At 40.7% G+C, this 21112-nt stretch overlaps 1 long non-coding RNA gene across 1 annotated transcript in view; it reads right to left on the reverse strand.

The window, feature by feature from the left end:
- LOC106726026 overlaps positions 1 to 5375 on the reverse strand; it is a 10267-nt gene extending 4892 nt beyond the window's left edge. The window contains exons 1-2 of the long non-coding RNA XR_001362041.1: positions 5354 to 5375; positions 5127 to 5239 (exon numbers count right to left, since the gene is read on the reverse strand). This is a non-coding gene — a long non-coding RNA (uncharacterized LOC106726026). The remainder of the gene's footprint in view (positions 1 to 5126; positions 5240 to 5353) is intronic.
- Between the last annotated feature and the right edge of the window lie 15737 nt (positions 5376 to 21112).

Genomic DNA, 21112 nt, shown 5'->3' on the forward strand with positions numbered 1-21112 from the left:
TTTCTCGGGGGCCAGTTGCCATGGCAACGCAGCGCCAGGCGTGGACCCGCGAGCGTGGGCTGCGAGAGCTTGCGCTGCAGATGGAGCTCGTCGCTGCGGTCGCCGCGGCAGCCACCCTCTTCCTACTCTTGATCTTCATCATCTTCGCGTCTGTCTACATGGGCTCTGGGCCTGTCCACCAGCCTCTGCCCCAGAACTGTTAACTGAAGAGGGATTTGTCGTCGCAAAAGGTATTCCCGTTGGAGCTGCGCCCCACAGGGAAGGATGGGCTACATCCTGTGGGTACCCTGCCTCTGGCACCCGGGCCCAAATGTGGCCACATCAGGCACTGCTTTGTACTTGGCCCATCTGAGCCGCTCTGAGGCTGGTCAACACCGACACCAATACATGATGAGGAAGACTCCCTGCTTCTTACCAGGGGATCCACGGGACTTAAATATGACTATGGATTGTAGGACAGTGGCATATTTAACAGAGAAGTAGATGGTATGGCAGGAGGTTTTTTTAACACATCTCTATCCACACACTCACACCTGGTAAGAAAGCCTTTTGGCAGGCATGAAATGAGCTTTTCTATGTATCCATAGAAAGGATGTGTGTAACTACTGGATGCTGGCATTTAACAGGACAGAACGGTGGAACTAGATGATTTACAACGAGGAATATGCTATGTGAAAATAAAAACTATACCATCCATTCCGTCCATTGTATGTGTACAACTTTTTTTTAATGTTAGCCAACTAAAAAAATAATGTGGTAAGGATGGCAGTCCTCAGTTTTATCATGGGAAAGTAAATCTGATAGAAGAGTAATCTATTTGATGCTAATGTCCAGTAGATAAAAACATTTGCTCTTTATTGCTTATTTACACTTATTGCTTGAAATAGATTATACTGCTATTTTCATTTTCTTGACTTTCCAGTAGTGTCTTTGTAACTGCCAAATTAACTCCCACTCACCCCCTTATCCTGCTTGTTTCTATTTTTTTTAAAAAAAGCTTTTTAAGTTTTAGAATCATTTTAGGATTTTAGAAAGGTGGCAGAGAGTTTTTTCTATACCCAGTCCACAGCTTCCCCTGTTGTTAACATTTTACATTAGTGTGGTACATTTGTCACAACTAATGACCAATTCTGATACATTATTACTTACTAAACTGCATACTTTATTTGGATTTTATTATTTTAAAAAATTTTTCTTTTTCTGCTCTTAGATACAGTCCTCATGTCTCCTTAGGCAGTGATAGTTTCTCAGACTTTCCTTTTTTTTTTTTTTTTGATGACCTTGAGAGTTTGAAGATTTGTTTAAATTGGGATATAATTTACATGTAGTAAAATGCAGAGACCTCAAGTTAAAGTTTTATGAGTTTTGACAATTGCATACATCTAATATAATCCAGTTTTTCATAGAAAACATCAAATCTTATATTTGAAATATTGTCACACAAATGTTGCAGAAAAATTGGTATCGTTTCTCACACATACACTATTACAAATTTCCTCACACCATTCTATTCCAACTTAATATTTTAAAATTTTCAGTTCCAAAGCCTGTTAAAGAACTGTTAACCTCATGTTATCTTAATGAGTTGTTGATCATTTACCTCACTAATTTTCTTTCAGACACAATTTAAGCTACACAATTGTTCTCTGTTCTAGAACATTTTCTTCTCTGTGGGGAGTCTAGTCTAGGCAAGCTCCTTAAGAAACCAGGAAACTAGGGGATGTATCAGTCTGGGACACTTACTGGGACCATTAGCCATTTTAAAAACAGTTTTATGCACAGCTCTTAGGGGAATTGTTGTGTGTTTTTTTAAGTATATTTCAGGGATTCTGTCATAGATCACTGATTCTCCTAATTATATATAAAAAAAGGTCTTCAGATTTGTCTTTGAGAATTTGCCACATGTTATAACCCCAAAGATGTGTTTGTAAGTGATGTTAACAACTTTAGAACTGGTGTTTCACAATGAGGAAAAAGAAAACAGGTCTTACACCATTTTTAACACTTATACTATAACCCAGAACTTGATGCAGACACATACATTTAAATAGATGAAGAAATCACTTAATATAATCTAATTTCCTCTTTATTTTTGTGGTGTTTCATGCTATGAGGCCCAGTGGACCACATTTTTATGATTGGTAACATAGAGTAGTGGACATCAGAGAGAAAATATAAAATTTAAATCTGAATTTCTCCTCCTTACCATTCACCATTCATGCAAAACTTTTAAAGAAACCCACAAGTCTGCTCAGTGAAATGGAGACCTTCTAACAACATTTAATTGAAGCTGTCATGTCAGAGGATGCTTCTATCAGTAATTTCAGGAGTTGCCTTTCAGAAGAAATTGTTGGGTAACATAGCTTTAAGAGTCAGGCCATTTTGTGCCAATACAATTCTGGCCCATGTTATCTTTCCCAATCCACAAGTAAAAACTAATCCAACTAGGGTAGAAGACTGTTCAAAAGGTGTGGGTAGCAGCAAGCAGATGATTCTCATTCTTTTATCATGGCCAAAGAAGATTCAAAAATCTGTGTAACTAGAATATATTTTCTGTCCATTTTAAAAAAGAAACTCAGGATGTCAGAAACAAAAATCTATGTTTTCTACATGCTTACAAATCATATTTCAGCAGCTGTCACTCACTGGCTAAGAGTTCAGCTGGTAGAGCATGACAGAGTCGTGTGTGCCTGGATCAGGCAATAGTGACTAATGAATGTGGCCTTTGAAATTAGACAGCCGGCTCCATATCTGGCCATGACGGACTTGCAGGTTACTTTAAGCATGTCACTTTAAAAAATGGGGATCATAATACCAGCTTTATAATATTGTTGTGAGGATTAAATGACATATGTACATAACACTCAGAATAGGAAGCATTTAGTAATAAATATTATCGTTATTGTTTTTACTAATTTTTAAATAGCTACTGTAGCCAGGTAGTATATTTTATGCTGCATTTTTAGTAATATAGAAAACAGATGTGTTACTGCCTGGAGCCTAAAAACTGAATCTCTAGCTTTGAGCCCTGTTTGCCCTGTCCATTTTAATTTAACAAACAGTTATTTCTGGCCTATAATGTAACATTGGGGTAATTGCTGTTGAGTTTGCCATGTTCTTGTTCATTATCACAAATGAGATACAAACGAAAAGAAAATGTAACTCCCGGTGAGCCTACCCAAAGTCCCAGGTCGATAAGCTGTGTAATCACACACCGATCCTGACGAGATTTCCCAGGAACACAGAAGCCAGGCCCAACTGCAAAGGCTCCCCCATTTACTCAACAAACATTAATGAGTAATCGCCAAGTGCCAGGCACTGCTCTGAGCTGGCTGTTCATAGGTAAGACACAGTCCCAGCCCTCAAGAAACTTATGGTGCATTGGAGCAAGACACAAAAGGAAACGCACAATTAGGGTACACAGATAAGTATTGTGATAAAGATACACACAAGATGCAGTGTGAACATAGGACATTGAGCCCAGACTGGGGGATACAGGTAGGCAAGTAAAACCTCCGAGAGAGATGCCTGATGTGTTGAGGAAAAATCATGGCATTGATCAAGGTGAGAAATCAGGAGAGCGGAGCTGAGAATGGTCTGTGGATGGAGAGAAGGGATTAGGTTCTAGAGCAGCGGTTCTCAACCTGTGGGTCGCGACTCCTTTGGCGGTTGAACGACCCTTTCACAGGGGTCACCTAAGACCATCCTGCATATCAGATATTTACATTACGATTCATAACAGTAGCAACATTACAGTTATGAAGTAGCAACGAAAATAATTTTATGGTTGGGTCACAACATGAGGAACTGTATTTAAAGGGCCAGAAGGTTGAGAACCACTGCTCTAGAGGAAGAAGAGGCAAAGCCTGTCCACGAAGTGAATGTGGGGAGTAAAGAAGAAGAGAGAATGAAGGAAGACCCAGGTTTTTGTTTGGTACACTGGATGGATGATGGACCTATTGACCAAGGGGGGAATCCTGTAAAAGAGCAGGTTTGGGAGGAAGATGTCTTATTTGATCTCAGATACAGAGTTTGAGGTGTCCAGGGGACAGGCAAATGGAGCTATCCAGTCTACAGAAGGATGCAAGGTTGTGAAGGTGTGAGGGAAGGTAGGAGGGGCTATAACATTTACATGAGCCAAAAGCCCATCCCTGTGACCACACTAATGAGGGGCAATCTACCCAAGGAAGGGGTGGAGCAGAAGGTATGCTAATGGATGTCATTGTCTTATGCAACTCCCAGTTCTAGAAGGTAAGATAGTTAATCCAAAGGAGAGCACCAAGAATTTTGTGAGAAACCAACTTGTCTCCTGGGAGAAATCCCTTTGGCCTAGGAAGGGGAAAAGACATAATAATAGAAAAAATGGGAATTTAGGGGTTTATATCTGATTTGGAAACATCATGAAAGCCTGCTACAAGGTTTTCCTAGGGTATCCAACATTATAATTTCTATAACCTTAACCCTTTTAGGTCAGATAATTTCCTGAAAAAATATAGAGACTTAACAATTTTCATTAGTGGAAAAACTCAATAGGAAAATAGCATTCACTCTGTAGAAAGTCACTTTATAACTAAATTAAACACATTATAATTATAAATGTACAGAATTATAGTTAGTTCCCTTATATAGCTAAAATTTTTCTTATAAAATTTCTCAAGAGATTTTAGGAATTGTGAAAATGATTTATAATAAATACATTTCACTTCTGCCAACTCCTTTGCTTATTTTTTGGGGCACACTAATAACAAAAAAAAATATGAAGTTCTAAGACTTATAAACAAAGAAATCACTCTTACTGACTCAAATGGCCTGGTGGGTGTGGGTGTTGAGGGAGATCATAATCCATAATTTAGGAGAGATGGTGTGGCATTGACATTGAGAGCATGGGCATTAGAGTGAGGCAGGGGAATTTGAATCCTGCCAGGCTTTACCACTTGCTAACTGTATGACCTTGGGCAAATTCTTTCCTCCAAATCTCCGTTCCTCTCCTAGAATACTGGATATCATCCTAGTACTTTTCTTGTTATATGAAGATTCAATCAAATAAACCATGTAATATCCTTAGCACAACACTTGCTACATAGTAAGTCTCAATAAATTTAGTTAGTACTGACAGTCTACTTAACTATCTTGGGGCCAGCTTTTGTTCTAAGTTGGTATCTCTTCAGTAATTTACTTCTTAAAATCTGGTTCTTCCAACAAGCTATTTCAGGATTTTCTATTGTCCATAGAATTCTGCCTGCATTGAACAAAATTATAACAGAAGGAATGGGACTATTTCAGGGACTATCATTTTACATCAATAAAAACAAATATAAAGTTTTAGGTGTCATTTCTTAGGTAAAATTGAGACCTGCACTATGCTTTCTCCTAGACTGTAATGATGAAGGCAACACTTTCTGATTCTCAGTTTAGTTGACTTTCCATCAGTTCTTCAAATGTTTCTGAAAGAGCCATGAAGAGTGAACTCTGCAGACTGGAAAGTGAGGCCAGCCTTTGTGTCAATGACTTGCTCTAGCACCATGAGCTTTGATTAACACAGTGTAAATGCTGCTTCTCTGAGAGCTCTGAAACTGGCGCACTACAACTCCACTGCAAAAGGAAGTACAATTTTAAATGTTGTTTTTGTCAAGGAGTCACATTTAATTTAGGAGAAAGTTACATTTGGTCAACATCCCTGCCTGCTCCGCATTCAGCAAAGAGGTAAAAGCCAGAAACAGGTTGCTTTGTGGGAATGCCACCATTCTGCATTGAGAGCCAGAGCCTTTCCAGCATGGGATGGTCTCAGGAGGGCACCTTGAGGGTTCAGGGGACCCAGGGAAGTGTTGCAGACAAACTTCCCCTCCTGCTCACTCATGAGACTGTCACCATGACTTCTGCAGGTCCACACCTTTTTTACGCACTCAATGTACATATTATCAGTTGCTCCTGTATTTTTCTTGACTGAATAAAGAACTTCAGATGGCCCTAGCTGGTTTAGCTCAGTGGATAGAGCATCGGGACTGAAAGGTCCTGGGTTTGATTCCGGTCGAGGGCTCATGCCCGGGTTGCGGGCTCAATCCCCAGTAAGGGGAGGGGGGCGGTGCAGGAGGCAGCTAGTCAATGAGTGTCTCTCATCATTGATTCTATCTCTGCCTTCCTCTCTGAAATCAATAAAAAATAAAAAAGAACTTCAGATGAATCAAGAGGGGTGGAGTTAGGAAGTAAAGAGTTCAAGAACCTGGAATAACATCTATGACTATTGCTTTGGCAAAAGAGTAAATATTTATCAAATAAATTTTTGTTGAATGTTAAATCACTGCACAGACATATGACTATATTTCCTAAGAATTTACTATAGTTATGTTTCACTGTCTTTTACAACAACCCCATAAAAAAGACTCATATATCCCATTTTTTGGCAGATTAAAGCAAGCCACCACAAATCAAGCAATTTCTCTATGGTGGCAAAGAAGTCAGTGTAACTGGAATTTCAGATCCCTTAATTATGAGCTGCACTAATACACACATACCCTTCAGTATCAAAATTATCATTTTTAGATTCTTTGACAAAAATTCAGAAAATAGGTGATGGATGACATATATGCTAGATGTTAAATTGTTTCCTATATTTTAGCCTAGCCAGTGTGACTCAGTGGTTGAGCACCGACCCATGAATCAGGAGGTCACAGTTTGATTCAAGGTTGGGGCACATGCAAGCTTGATCCCCAGTAGCGGGTGTGCAGGAAGCAGCTGGTCAATGATTCTCTCTCATCACTGATGTTTCTATCTCTCTCTCCCTCTTTCTTCCTCTCTGAAATAAAAAAATTTAAAAATTGTTTCCTATATTTTGATAATAAACGAAAGGGCAGAGTAAATTACCAGATTTTTTATATTTTACATAGTGATTGCTAGGATTATTTTTATTTCTCAACAAACACCTTGAACTACATAGACTTCACAGTTACATTTAAAAATCATTATTAATATAGTCGCAGCACACATCATATGAGATACTTTTAATATTTACTGCCACCTAGCCCTTGATGGTTTGGTTCAGTGGATAGAGCATCAGCCTGCAGACCAAAGGATCCCGGGTTTGATTCCGGTCAAGGGCACATACCTTGGTTGCAGGCTCCTCCCTGGCAGGAGCCCTGGTAGGGGCACGTGCAGGAGGCAACCAATCGATGTGTTTCTCTCACATTGATGTTTCTCTCTGTCTTTCCCTCTCTCTTCCATTCTCCCTAAAAACCAATGGAAAAATATCTTCGGGTAAACAATTAACAAAAAACAAAACAAAAATTTACTGTCACCTATAATAAAATACAGAAAGAAGTATGAGCTTGTTTAAAGACAAGTGTCAGAGATTCCAAGATGGCTGTTGAGTGGGTGAAGCTACACTCGCCTTCTCCTGGAGCCAAACTGGATTTACAGCTAAATTATAGAGCTATCAACATGAAAGCTAGCTGAACTGAAATTATTATAACCAAGGATTTGTAGAAGCCTCATAGACACTGGTAAGAAGGGTGGAGACTTGGAAAGGGCTGGCCCCGGCACCCAGGTGCAGCAGCTGAGAAGCCAGAGGGATATCTTGGCTGCAAAGCTCCCTCCCCCCAGAACGGTGGGGTCTCAATCCCATGCAGGAAATCCCCAACCCAGAGTACTTACAATGTGTCAGTTTCAGTGCTCAGATACAGAAAAAGATGAAACAGCCAAAGCAACCTATGGCAAATTGGCTCCTGCCTCAAGACATCTCTAAGGAAAATGACCAGTGAAGACATAATTGCAATGCACTGTGGCAAGGTTTTGATGGGGCAAGAGTATGTCCCAGGAGCTGAGGTACAGCTGCTTTCCCTCCATACACAGCCAGTAAGTGTTTGGGAGATAATACTAACACTCAGGGATTAGACCTTCCAAAATTTCCATTGAAAGATATTGCTCAGGATTTCAAAGAATATATTTAACAGTTTAAGAATATACATTATGGGGATAAAAATAGATGGTCATCTTGAGAATAAGTCTTAATCACCTAGCATGCTTCTTATAGTGATCTGTTTCTGCACAATAAGATTTTAATGTCAAGTCTTAAGAGTGTACGGAAATGCCCCTGGCGAGTGTGGCTGGATTGGTTGGAACATCCTCTTTACACCAAAAGATGGCGGTTTCAATCCCCAGATGGGGCGAGCACAGGAGGCAACCAATTGATCTCTCTCTCTCTCTCTCTCTCTCTCTCTCTCTCTCTCTCTCCTCTCTCCTTTTTCCTCTCTCCTCTCTTCCTTCCTCTCTGTAAAGTTAAAAACAAAGAGCATATGGTAATGCACAGCACAGGAAAGGAGGCACTGTTTGACATATTCTAAGTGTTTGATATGTGCCCAGTTACTAACCAACGTGTGCCTCATTTTCCTCCTCTGTAAAATAGGATAATATCGGTATCTACCTGACAGGGTTTTTGTGATGATTAAATAAGCTAATTCATATAAAGTACTTGAAACTTAGCTTGCTACCTAGTGCTATTATATTGTAAACCAAAATATAGTATCTGGAATAGAGATATTAATAAAATAGAAATAGTTTAAATAATTTGGTATGGCAGAATTTGTATTCCACAATCTTTATTCTTTTTAAAAAAATTTTAATTGATTTTAGAGAGAGAAAGGGAAACAGGGAGATAGAGGGAGAGAGAGAGACATTGATTTGTTGTTCCACTTATTCATGCATAAGTTGGTTGACTCCTGTATGTGCCCTGATGGGGGGTCGAACCCGAAACCCTGGAGCATCTGGACAATGCTCCAACCAGCTGAGCTACCCAGTCAAGGCTCTTTATTTTTATCTTTTATTATTCATGTGAAAATCATTAAAAATAAGAGTCCTTGCCTTTTAGAGATTCATACTGAAGTATTTGTGGATGAAATGAGATGATATCTGGAACTTGTTTCAAAATAACACAGTGGGTGGCCATATATTGATAATTGTTGAAGCTAACAACATATGAAGCTTTGTTAGACTAGTCTTTATTTTTGTATTCATTTGAACCCATACTAAAAAGTTAAAAAATAATAATAAAGTCAGGACTTATAGCTATTATCTGCTCCTATTACACATTCTCTGGTAGGGATTGAATGTCCAAATTTTCTTTTCAAACAAGGCAAGCATGAATTTATGTAAACCTGAGGCAGAAATCATGTTGCTATGGAAACTCTTCACCACACTAAATGACTGTAGAACAAAAACGGCAGCATTTTTTTTCTCCAGGAGATGATCTGAGTAACAGAGAGAAAAATCCATCCAAAGACCCCTTCCAGCCACCCCACACCCTAAAGAGCCTGCATCCCCTGTCTGCTACGGGAACTGAGGGGTATAGATACCAACAGAGTTTTGAGCCCAGGAGAGGATGGGATGAGGAGCATCTGGTAAGGCCCCTGAAGGCAGCCACATCTAAATTCAGAATTCTGTCGACTGGACTTGATGTGACGTTCTCATAGTCCAGGTGAGGCCACTGGTTGAGCATCGAGATCTCTAAGGAAGACAGACAATCAACGAACATCTGTTCCTTTCCTTTTATGCCCTTTCCCAACATATGCAACTGATCAATGACAAGGAGCAAAGCCCAGCCCTGACTTCCTGCACATGGGACTCTGTTTCCCTGGAGGCCCACTATGTTTTTTTAGAACCACAAGAAAACCATCATGTGGCCGGGGACCTATGGGCGTTATTAAGTCCATGCTCCTGCCTTCAGAGAGACTTTCTCTAAATCATTCCATATGGTGACTTGAGCAGTGATATGAGGGCAGAGGAACTCTAGGCAAAAGGCATGAGTTTCGCTCCACATACAGAACAGGCCGTCTTGACTTTGCTCACTGGAGGGATTAGACATATTTTGCTGGATCAACCTGGGCAAGTCATTTAACTGTTGTGTGCTTATTTCCTTGCTTAAAAAATGGTTCCCTCAAGGTTGTGATAAGAGTAAAACAGATAAAATGTGAGAAAGCCCTGTGAATAATGTATGATTGCTACTCCTATGAATAAATAGGGGATAAATTACAAAGGCACTTAAGTCATGGCTTTTCCCCCTTTTCCTTCCTCCATTCCCCCCCCAAAGCTCTCTTCCTCCCTGCCTCCTTCTCTCCCTTCTTCTTTCTTCTTAAAAAAAAAATTCCATAAACCAGCTTGCAATGTTTTTTTAGCATGTTCCCTGGAGGCAGTCTCCTTGAATTTGCAACAATTAGTTTATTTTTAAGTTTCTGGTCATTGTCAGTAAGCACCTAGTAAGTGCATTCCACATTGGTCCTTGGGTTTAATCATCCATCAAGTTCCCTGGTAGTGCCTACTACACTGACTCACAGTGCTGTCTCTCTCCTTCGATCTCCCTCCAGCCAATCAAATTCAACACTGTTTCATGCACACTATTTACTGTCTCTGAAAATTGCCTACACAGCACAACCTGGAAATCTGGCTATCTGGAATTTTATCTACTCAATCAAGAAGTTGTCTTTCTTATGGGAGTAATAAAATGTTTATTTTAACTGAGTCAACACAAAGGGTTGGTTTTTTGTTTGTCTTTTTAATGTTTTCTTAACACTTGGTGCTGGCTGTAAGAAGCCCCCTAGCATCCTGCTTGGCATCGGGGATTCAAAACATTTTTAAAGTGACAGAATGTCTGTGCTGGTGTATATGTTAACATATCCCCCTTTTCCTTCCTCCATTCCCCCCCAAAGCTCTCTTCCTCCCTGCCTCCTTCTCTCCCTTCTTCTTTCTTCTTAAAAAAAAAATTCCATAAACCAGCTTGCAATGTTTTTTTAGCATGTTCCCTGGAGGCAGTCTCCTTGAATTTGCAACAATTAGTTTATTTTTAAGTTTCTGGTCATTGTCAGTAAGCACCTAGTAAGTGCATTCCACATTGGTCCTTGGGTTTAATCATCCATCAAGTTCCCTGGTAGTGCCTACTACACTGACTCACAGTGCTGTCTCTCTCCTTCGATCTCCCTCCAGCCAATCAAATTCAACACTGTTTCATGCACACTATTTACTGTCTCTGAAAATTGCCTACACAGCACAACCTGGAAATCTGGCTATCTGGAATTTTATCTACTCAATCAAGAAGTTGTCTTTCTTATGGGAGTAATAAAATGTTTATTTTAACTGAGTCAACACAAAGGGTTGGTTTTTTGTTTGTCTTTTTAATGTTTTCTTAACACTTGGTGCTGGCTGTAAGAAGCCCCCTAGCATCCTGCTTGGCATCGGGGATTCAAAACATTTTTAAAGTGACAGAATGTCTGTGCTGGTGTATATGTTAACATATCTCAGTGTTTGGAACAGGCTGTTTTTCACAAGGCTGCTTCTGTTCTCTGCTTTTTATTATTTCAGGTAGAAATGGTGACAAAGGTAAACTCATTATTTAAAGCTTTTATTTTTTTTTACACTCTTGAAAATAGTATTATCAAATCCTGTCTTTGATTTTCAGAATGTTTGCTACTTATCAGGTCATTGAATAAGGTGTTAACTATAAATTGAACATGTCTCCATTTAGTTACCACAACGTGCTGCCCATAGGAGGGAAGCACGTTTTTCCTTATGAGCTCCCCATGGGGTAGAGGCTCCTGAGCAGACAGGGGCTGCAGCATGAAATGCGTTGTGACGGAGAGGATTGTGTGAGTTGGCATATTGATTGAGTCCAAAGGGCAATGGGGAGCCACCGAAAGTCCTAGAGCATTGACACAATGAGAGCCTGTTAGGAACCATTTGTCTTGTGGGTTTCTTCTGGTGACTTACAACAACTAAATCAGATTGTAAAGCAATCTACTTGATGCCAAGCAGTCAAACCACAAATGATCTAGATGGGGCTCAAACCCTCTAAATCTAAAATGTGTCAGGAACTAACATGCTGTGAACATACCCAATGATTTAAAAATAGGAGTGGAACAGTTTCCATATTTCTAAGAAAAGGGTAACAAGGATTTGTTAAGGAGCAGGCCCCCTGAAATTGAATAATTCTGTGAAGAAAAGTCCTATCTCTTAGTAATATTTGCCATCATCTTTTTATCTTCAACAAGATAAAAAGTTGAAATTCATGCAACACTACAGAATCCTGTATGTAGAAGCAGGTGAGTTCTTTGCATAGAGGATGCTTAAACTCCAACTCAGAAAAAGATGCAAGATCCATCAGTCAAGCAGACTATCCACTTACTATCTATAATAAGAAAAGCATAATATGCTAATTAGACCGATGTCCTTCCGGACTACCTTCCTGACGAAGCTGGGGCTTCGAGGGAAGCCCAGGTCCCGGTGCCAGAGGGAAGCCAGTGCTGGCAGCCGGGTGAAGGAAGACCTACTCTTGCACGAATTTTGTGCATCGGGCCTCTAGTAAAATATAAGCCATATGTACCAGGCCCACCAGTTTGGGATTAAAAAAAGTGTCCAATTAATAGTCACCATTTCATATTTCTCAGAAAGCAGTATCACTCACTCAGCAGGAGCTCCAGCCCTCCACCCAGATTCCCAGATCCCTCCCACACACTTCCAGGACTTTGGTGTATGGGATGGTCGGGAAAAGTGGGAGCTGTCTCTCTTCTGGACGGTCAGTTGTTCAATTTTCCTTCTCTTCGTGCCAACTGACGACACCTACTCAATAATGCTGATTTCTCCTGTTGACATGGCCCTGCCCTCTTTAAATACATCTGTTACCTGTGGTCTGAAGGGCATAGTTGATTATACATTTTTCCCTTAGGTTTTTCTTTTTACTATTTTTAAGCATTAAAAATATCTTCATGTTGTTGTCTTTAAGGTTTGTGTCCCCTGGAGCACCTAGCTTGAATAATTGTTTCCCTTTTCCATCTCTTTGAGAACTGCCCCCACCCCTGGAAACTGCCCTGCTCCGCACAGCGAGCTCCACCTTCCACCTCCCCCACCGTCACAGGAAGTGTGGGAAGGCTCAGCTCCCCAGCATCTACAGGGACCTCCTCCCCAGGTTCTGTCTGCTCAGCACAGCAAGCCTCAGCCCATCAAGAATCTTCATGACAGTGGAAGGGAGTCCTCAGACTATTTTAAATGTTTCCAAAAGTCTAACAACTACCATACAGGGACCTGACTAAAATGGCATGAGCCATGGCATTTGGCCAGAAGTCCATCAGCTTGTCCCTCCTGCTGATCATGTGTCCTGAACTTAAAAGTAAAAAACTAGTTAACGACTACTTTTTTCCACAATGGAGGATATTAATAAGAGTTCTTGGTAGTAAAAGGCTGGGTGCTCTGCTTTAGTCAATTCCATTTTACCAGCACAGATTTTCATGAAAATTCAACCAACGCAGGCAAGACAGTTTATTCAAGAATGTGAAGATATTATAAGCCTTTAAGGGCCAATACCTAGTTTTCCTAAAGCCCAAAAGTCTGGTTTATTTTACTCTGGAGGCATCGAGGCAAATGCATGGAATGGTGGAAGGGAGGAATACACTGTTGCTTTCCAAAAGCAGCATACTCCAAACGCTTTTAGAGCTTTGGCTGCCATGTGGGTGGAGGACAGAGACACCTGAAGGAACATTCCCGAGCCCTTTGTTCACTGCCCTTCCAGCCCAGTCCCACTCCCGCCTCACTCTGTCGGCCATCCTCACTGTGCCTCACTCTCCTGCCCCCGAGTCCTATGGGTAGCAGGTGGGAACAAACTCCTTACTCCTCCCTAAACCATAAAGTAGTGGGTAGGATGAGCTCTTCTGATTATACAGGAACCTTCTTTTAAATAAACTTCCATTATATTTTTACATGCTTTCTTTAATGACTCTGACCACATTGTTTGATGAACCTTAGGAGTTGATGCCACTTTAAAACCACAGAAGAGGTGGGTAGCCCAAAGGGACTATTTCACAGTTTGGGCAAAGCCATAAGTATTTCCAATTTTGTGATCTTGGGCCTCATTAGCACTCATTCTTACAATACTTTATTCTTTCCTGGATTGATTATATTAATAAGTAAACCATGTGTAGGGAAAATCTCTCCTAAAAGAGGAGCTCACTCAGCCTTAAAAGTGTATAGGATTTTTTAAGTGTCTGCTTGGCAAATACTTTTCCAACTACTAGTGCCATGGTAGCATTAATAGACAATAGCGTTTTATTAGAATCACAAAACTTGGCAATTTCAACAATAAAGTTCTGTGATCATACCAAGTATTTTTTAGAAATATTAAACCTCTGCTGAATATGCTCACAAACCACCTTAAGATTCCATTTCAGCTCTTGTTAGTAATATCGAATATTATGGGTGGGTTGGTTATTTTAAATGTATTAAATGTACACGGATTTGTATTGTCAGAAGTAATGTTGAGGGACATTCTATAGTCAGTGCTCCAGTTCCTGACCCGCAAGCTGTTGATCACGGAAAATTTATTTAGCATTTTTATGTATTATCTTGATTGCCTGATAGACACTTGCTATATTTTGCTTCACGCCAACCTTGGAAATGTTTACCATGAGCAAGGTCCAGTCTGGGAATAAACAGTCAGCACCAACTCCAGGGCAGCACCACGCCTGGGTAGAGCAGGGCAGTGTCCCAAGTGCAGGCTTATGAGGTGACTGCATCACTTCCAAGTTTTTTCTCTCTCAAGATCACTGGTTCTGCTATTCCCAGGGCTAGTAATCTTGTAACTAAGTTATAAACATGAATTAAGACTTTTAACACAACTTTAATCCACTTTTGGCTGGATCCTGAAGCACTGATTACAAGGTTCCCTGTGACCTGCAGCAAGGGATCTAGGTACCTATAACTCTTTGGTTTGTTCATAAAATACATGTCAGGGCAGGTTTAGTAAATATGATAAAACAGTCACAAGCTATCATCTTTGTGGGTACCTGAAATCTGCTTTGTATGGATATGAAAAAAATGAAATCATATGAAAAATTAGATGAGATTGCAAAACCTTAAATGGTCAACTATATAGCACAGAAAATACTTGTGAAGGAGGACCAGAGGGTGCACTGGGATGAAGAAGAGAGAGAAGCATTTTCTGGGCAAGAGAACAGTACATGCAAAGGCCCAGAGGCAGAGTGTATTGGAGAGCAGGCTAGTCTGACAGAGAGTGGATGGGAAGCTGGGCCTAGCTGGGCCTAGCCCTTAAATTTTAGGGCTTTGTCACAATTAAAGCATGGAACAGACACTGAAAGGGGGGTAGTGGTTATCTCCAGAAAGAGATTTTATATACAGATTTTTTTTTTTAAATATAGTTGCCATTGTCCATAGTCTGTGTTATAGCCTGCTGCTTTTTTTTACTTGGCTGTATATCATAAACATTTTCTGCTTTTTTATTTATTGATTGATTTTAGAGAGAGACAGGAAGGGGGAGAAAGAGAAACATTGATTTGTTATTCTACTTATTTATGTATTCATTGGTTGATTCTTGTATGTGCCCTGACCAGGGACCAAACCCACAACCTTGGTGTATCAGGATGATGCTCTAATCAATTGAGCTACTCTGCCTGGGCTCATAAACATTTTTAGTGTTCTTCATCAGAGCCATTTTTAATAGCCAGTTATTAAATCATATTCTTGTAATCAGATATTTAGACTTCTTTCAACTGTTTTATTATAAGTTAGAGTAGTGCTGAATAACTTGTACATAAAACTTTCCCTCCTATTTAAAAGTAATTCTGGCCCTGGCCAGTGTTGCTCAGTGGATAGAGCAAAGGGTTGCAGGTTCGATCCCTGGCCCTGGTTGGGCATGTGCAGGAGGCAACCAATTGATGTCTCTCTCTCTCTTTCTCTCCCTCTCTCTCTCTCTCTCTCTCTCTCTCTCTTTCCCTCTCTCCTCATTCCCTTCCACTCTCTCTAAAAATCAATGGAAAAAATACCATTGGGTAAGGATAGCAAAATGCAAGTAATTCTGTGTCAAGATATGTTCCTAGATGTCACACCAGCAATATGTGGTAAATTAATTTCCTTGCTAAAATGACTATTTGATGGGTGAAAAATCATTATCTTCTAGTTTCAGTTTATATATATTTTTGATACTAGGAAAATTTAATAGGTCTCTATATTTTTCAACAAGTATTCTTAGGGTAATAGGTAAAGTCATAAAGTAATTTAGTGAACAGATAAAGAAAACATTAATTTGGTGTTTTACACCCCAGTAAACCTGTGGAATGTGCAGACCAGCAAGACAATTTTAGAGTAGACTAAAGTTCTTCTATGAAGCTATAGTATTTTTTTTAAGTTTTCATCATTCATTTATTTTTTTAATATAATTGTATTGATTTCAGAGATGAAGGGAAAGGGAGATTAGAGACATCAATGATGAGAGAGAATCATTGATTGGCTGCCTCCTGCACACCCCACAGCGGGAATCAAGCCCACAACCCGGCATGTGCCCTTGACCGGAATCGAACCCGGGACCTTTCAGTCCGCAGGCCGAGGCTCTATCCACCGAGTCAAACCGGCTAGAGTATTATTTAAAAATCAGCCCAGGAAGTCTGAAATGATCTCATTGGACGGGGCTCTATGCAGAGTTGCAGTGGTTTCAAAATGGTGTTTTCACTGAGCCCCACACACAAGGAAGCTGTTTGCCAGCCTCTCCGGACAAATTCCCAACTCGGTTTACAACAGTATTCATGAGAAGCTCAGAGCAAGAGAGCTGTCGGATTCCACTTCAAAGGCCAAATTCGAAGAAGAAAAACTCTCCCCTTCCAGCTGCCTCCAGGATAGGAAGGACACAACTCTTAAAAGATTTGTTTGAAATTTACGTAAAATCAGACTGGTTCTCAGTGAAATAATCACCACCACGGAGCCAAAGCCATGACTCAGATGGCCAGATGCCTAAGGTCTGGCTGACTGTACCAAACAGAAAGTCAAACCTTGTTGATGGAGAAAGGTTCTGGTGGTGAGCAGAGCCACCCTCTTCCTGGGGTTGTTTTTCAGAGCTGAGGTGACACATTCCGAAGGCCAGCCCTGGAGCGCCAGCATTGCAAGCCCAGCAGACCAGTGCAGAGCTGGCCCTGAGGGGCACCCCCAGGAAAAAGCAAGACATGGTTTCTCAGGCACTTGGGGACTCTGTGCTGAGGCCGCTGACTGAGTCATGGACAAGGAAAGTCTTCAGAGTCCACAACTGCCATGGCACGAAGTACCCAAGGCCATATTCACCCAGGCTATGGAGAAATGTGGGGCGCTCTTCTCCATTGCCACGGCACTCCTGCAGGTGGCATTTCTCCTGCAGCCATAAGTTCAATGCCCATTTAATACCCTTCCAAATGCCAATCCTTTGAAGCTGGTTTTAGAAAAGGCTGTCAGAATTCTATATGATACTTTAAAATACTGAGGATAATTACTCATTTTAGCCCAGTCAGCATAAAGCCAACAAGATTAAGAATTAGCCTCATGTAGCCTCTTGACCATAATAGTTTGTTCTTCTCTTGGAGTCTCTGAGGAACTATTTTGGGTGACCTCCATATGCACCAGATTGCAGAAGAGAAAGCATTTTGCCAAACCCCTCCATGTGGAAAGCCATTGTGTCTAGACTGACCCTCCTTGATTTAATTATTGTCTTTGGTAAACTCAACAAGTAGGGCAGTAAGCAAAGGACCAGAGGGGATACAAAAAGCCACTCTGCTGTATTTTCTGCCTCAGAAAATAGGGACTGTTCATTTGGGGGACTTCCTGTTCTCTTCCATACTCTTGAAACTGGATACCACCCTGGTGAGGGAAAAGTATGAAGAGCTTGAGTAGCACAAAAAGGATAATTAATCAGGCCATTACTTGGCATACAGCCATAGCTTCCTTGGCAACATGGATCCTTCAGCTGTCAGCAATCAGACTACAGGCAACTTTCAATTATCAACGCTATTGGAGAGGGCAGTGATGTGAGTAATCCAAAACAGCAGATAACCCCTCCAAATCATTAATTTATCTTTTAAATGGTTTTCACATGTACACACACACAAACATACAGGATTCTTTCCTTCCTCATTAAGTTTTCCTTAGGCCAAAAATAAAATTGATGTGCATTCCTTGGGCATACACAATTGATAAGAAAGTTGACTGAAGGAAGCCAGTTGCCAGATTAAACATTTTCTGTGGATCACCCTCTCATGAATAATCAAAGGTTTAATATATTGATTTCATAAACGCATAGCACTGGAAGGAAGCAGGAAATCATTCAATTCAAACCCTGTGCTTTGCAGATGAATAGACTAAGTCCAGTGGCACTTGCCTGAAACCCTGTGGCTAGCTAAATGCCCATGGATTGTCATTATTTTATTCACAAGACTTTTCCTTCCATTAACTGATCCTTTAACCAGTTGTGCCCAATGGGGAAAGTCATAAGAATTTCTCATGGACTGCATAGCATGATGCTAAGATGGCCCAGACCAAAGATCTCAACTATGGAAGCTCATTAGAATTGCCCAAGAAACATAAAAAAAATCCTTAACAATTAAATTAGCACCTGGAATTGGGGCTAGAGTAGTGATGGCAAACCTTTTGAGCTCGGCATGTCAGCATTTTGAAAAAACCTAACTTAAATCTGGTGCAGTGTCACATATAGAAATTTTTTGATATTTGCAACCATAGTAAAACAAAGACTTATATTTTTGATATTTATTTTATATATTTAAATGCCATTTAACAAAGAAAAATCAACCAAAAGAAATGAGTTTGCGTGTCACCTCTGACACGCGTGTCATAGGTTCGCCATCACTGGGCTAGAGGGTGGAGTGGAGGACACTGCAGGTGAGACCCAGGCACCAGAGCTTAAAAAGCTCTCCAGGTGAAACCAAACTGCAGTCAAAGTTGCGAATCACTGCCCAGAGTCAGAATTTTGACTTTTTCCCCTACTAGCCACATAGCCACAGTCAAATCTCCTTACCTCTCTGTGCCTCAATTTTATCCCCTATAAATAGGAATGGTAAGGATGACCTATCTATATAAAAGCCCAGCAACCAGAACAGCAGTACAACCAGAACGACCAGTGGCTATAACATGTACTGCAGCAGCCAACCAGCCTGATCTGGACCCCAATCACCCTCCCCCACCCCCGGCCAATCCAGCCCCCAATCGACCCCCAACACCCTGATCTGGGCGCAGGGCCGGCTGGCTAATCGCCCGTGGCCCCTCACCCCTGCCAACCCGGCCCAATGGGCCCCCATCACGGTGGGCTGGCCAGACCCCACCTGTGCACGAATTCATGCACCGGGCCTCTAGCATAAAATAAAAGCCTAATTTGCAAATCGACCAAATGGTGGAATGACTGGTGGAACAACCAGTCACTATGATGCACACTGACCACCAGAGGGCAGACGCTCAACACAGAGCTGCCCCCAGCCTGCAGGCCCCAACCTGTAGCAGCAGCAGGGGGTGGGTTGGGCGAGTGGGTGGTGCCAGTCCAGCCAAGGCAGGTGCCAGCGGGGGCCCCCCGATCACCCCATTAGTTGCCCTACAGATCAGCCCTGATCGCCAGCCAGGCCTAGGGACCCTACCTGTGTGCGAATTTCATGCACCGGGCCTCTAGTACTTTAATAGTTGCCTTGCTAAGTTGTTGACAGGATTAAATGGTTTAATATACAGAAAACACAACAGTTCTGTTTTGGACTGAATGTTTGTATCCCCCCTACTCAAATGCATATGTTGAAATCCTAAGCTCCAATGTAATGGTATTGGGAGGTGGGGCCTTTGGGATGTGACATATTAGGTCATAAGGGTGGAGCCCTCATGTATGGGATTAGTGATCTGACAAGAAGAGAGCTTGCTTTCCCTCTCTCTACTCTCTGCCATGTAAGGATACAATAAAAAGTCAGCCAGCGGCAAACCAGTAAGCAAGCTTTCACCAGACACTAGATCTGCCAGTACCTTGACCTTGGATTTCTCAGCCTCCAGAATGTGAAATATAATTTTTGTTGTTTAAACCACCAAGTCTATGGTATTCTGTTATAGCAGCCTGAATGGACTAAAACACATTATCAGTATATAAACATTACCTGTTATTATTGTTGTTGTTACTACCACTACCCCTGCTACTATTATGATTATGAGACCTTACATATTATTGTTACTACCACTGTGACTACTACTATTACTATTATATGAGACCTTACAGAAGAAGGAACATGCTGAGGGTACTTCTGGAAACATTGGTCTAAACAGGGACCCCTTTTGAAAAGTTGACTTGTGACCTTGAAATTTAAGTTGACTTGTCTACTCAACAAAATATCCGAGGAGGGGAATTTCATTGTAGGTGCTGGGAAGAAATAGATCAACTCCTGAAAACAGGTTCACCATTCAAGTTGGTGGAAAAAGAGATGGGTTGTATTTTAGGGCTATTATCATAGCATTTGGCCATTGTTCACTTAGCATTTACCATACTGATTTTAATTATGTGACAGTATACTGTCAGTCTGAATTTAAGGCATTAATAATCCTATATTACATTATACTCACAGCTCCCTTTGAGCAGCTGTGATGCACCTCACATTGAGATGAATGTCCAAATACGTTTTGTTTCTCTAGACCCAGAGTGGTAGTGATATCAGTTTACTTGTGCTTTTAAGAAATTTTATATTATAATTTCACTCTGATGACAAAAATATTTTGCTTTCCCATGTTGTATTTTATTACCAAACTTGTTGGGTTAGAAATGTTCAGAAATTGGCTTATTTACTGTCCTTAACAAAGTGACTATCAGTTTTGTTCTAAGGAAGCAGACATAATGTAAAAGCAGTTTCAGGCTATATGAAACTCACATGCTTCTCATGAAATGCTCCTTACAAAAATCTTAGCAAATAAGATTCTTTCTAAATAGCACACGACTATTTTATAGAAAAAATTTTAGACCAAGCATTTCTAATAACATATAAAGCATTATGATGTTTGTATATTATAAATTCTACAAGGTTTATCTACCTGTCCTGAAGCAAGACTGGATAGTGAAGCCTACACTACATCAATCTTTCTAGTTGATTTGTCATTTTCCAAATTTAAATCTCAATTTTTCTCAGCCTTGACCCTTGTCTTTGGCATCATTCATTTTCCCACCTTTTCTTTATATAATTTTATGCCTACAGATACGTTCTCAAACATTTTTCTTAAGTGGTTATTGGGTAATCATACATGGTTCACTCCAAAGGTGAGCTCGGAAAATGTGGGCAAAAGACCTTCAGCTCTTGACCAA

This window comes from Myotis brandtii, unplaced genomic scaffold, assembly GCF_000412655.1.
Source record: "Myotis brandtii unplaced genomic scaffold, ASM41265v1 scaffold215, whole genome shotgun sequence".
Lineage (NCBI taxonomy): Eukaryota > Metazoa > Chordata > Mammalia > Chiroptera > Vespertilionidae > Myotis > Myotis brandtii.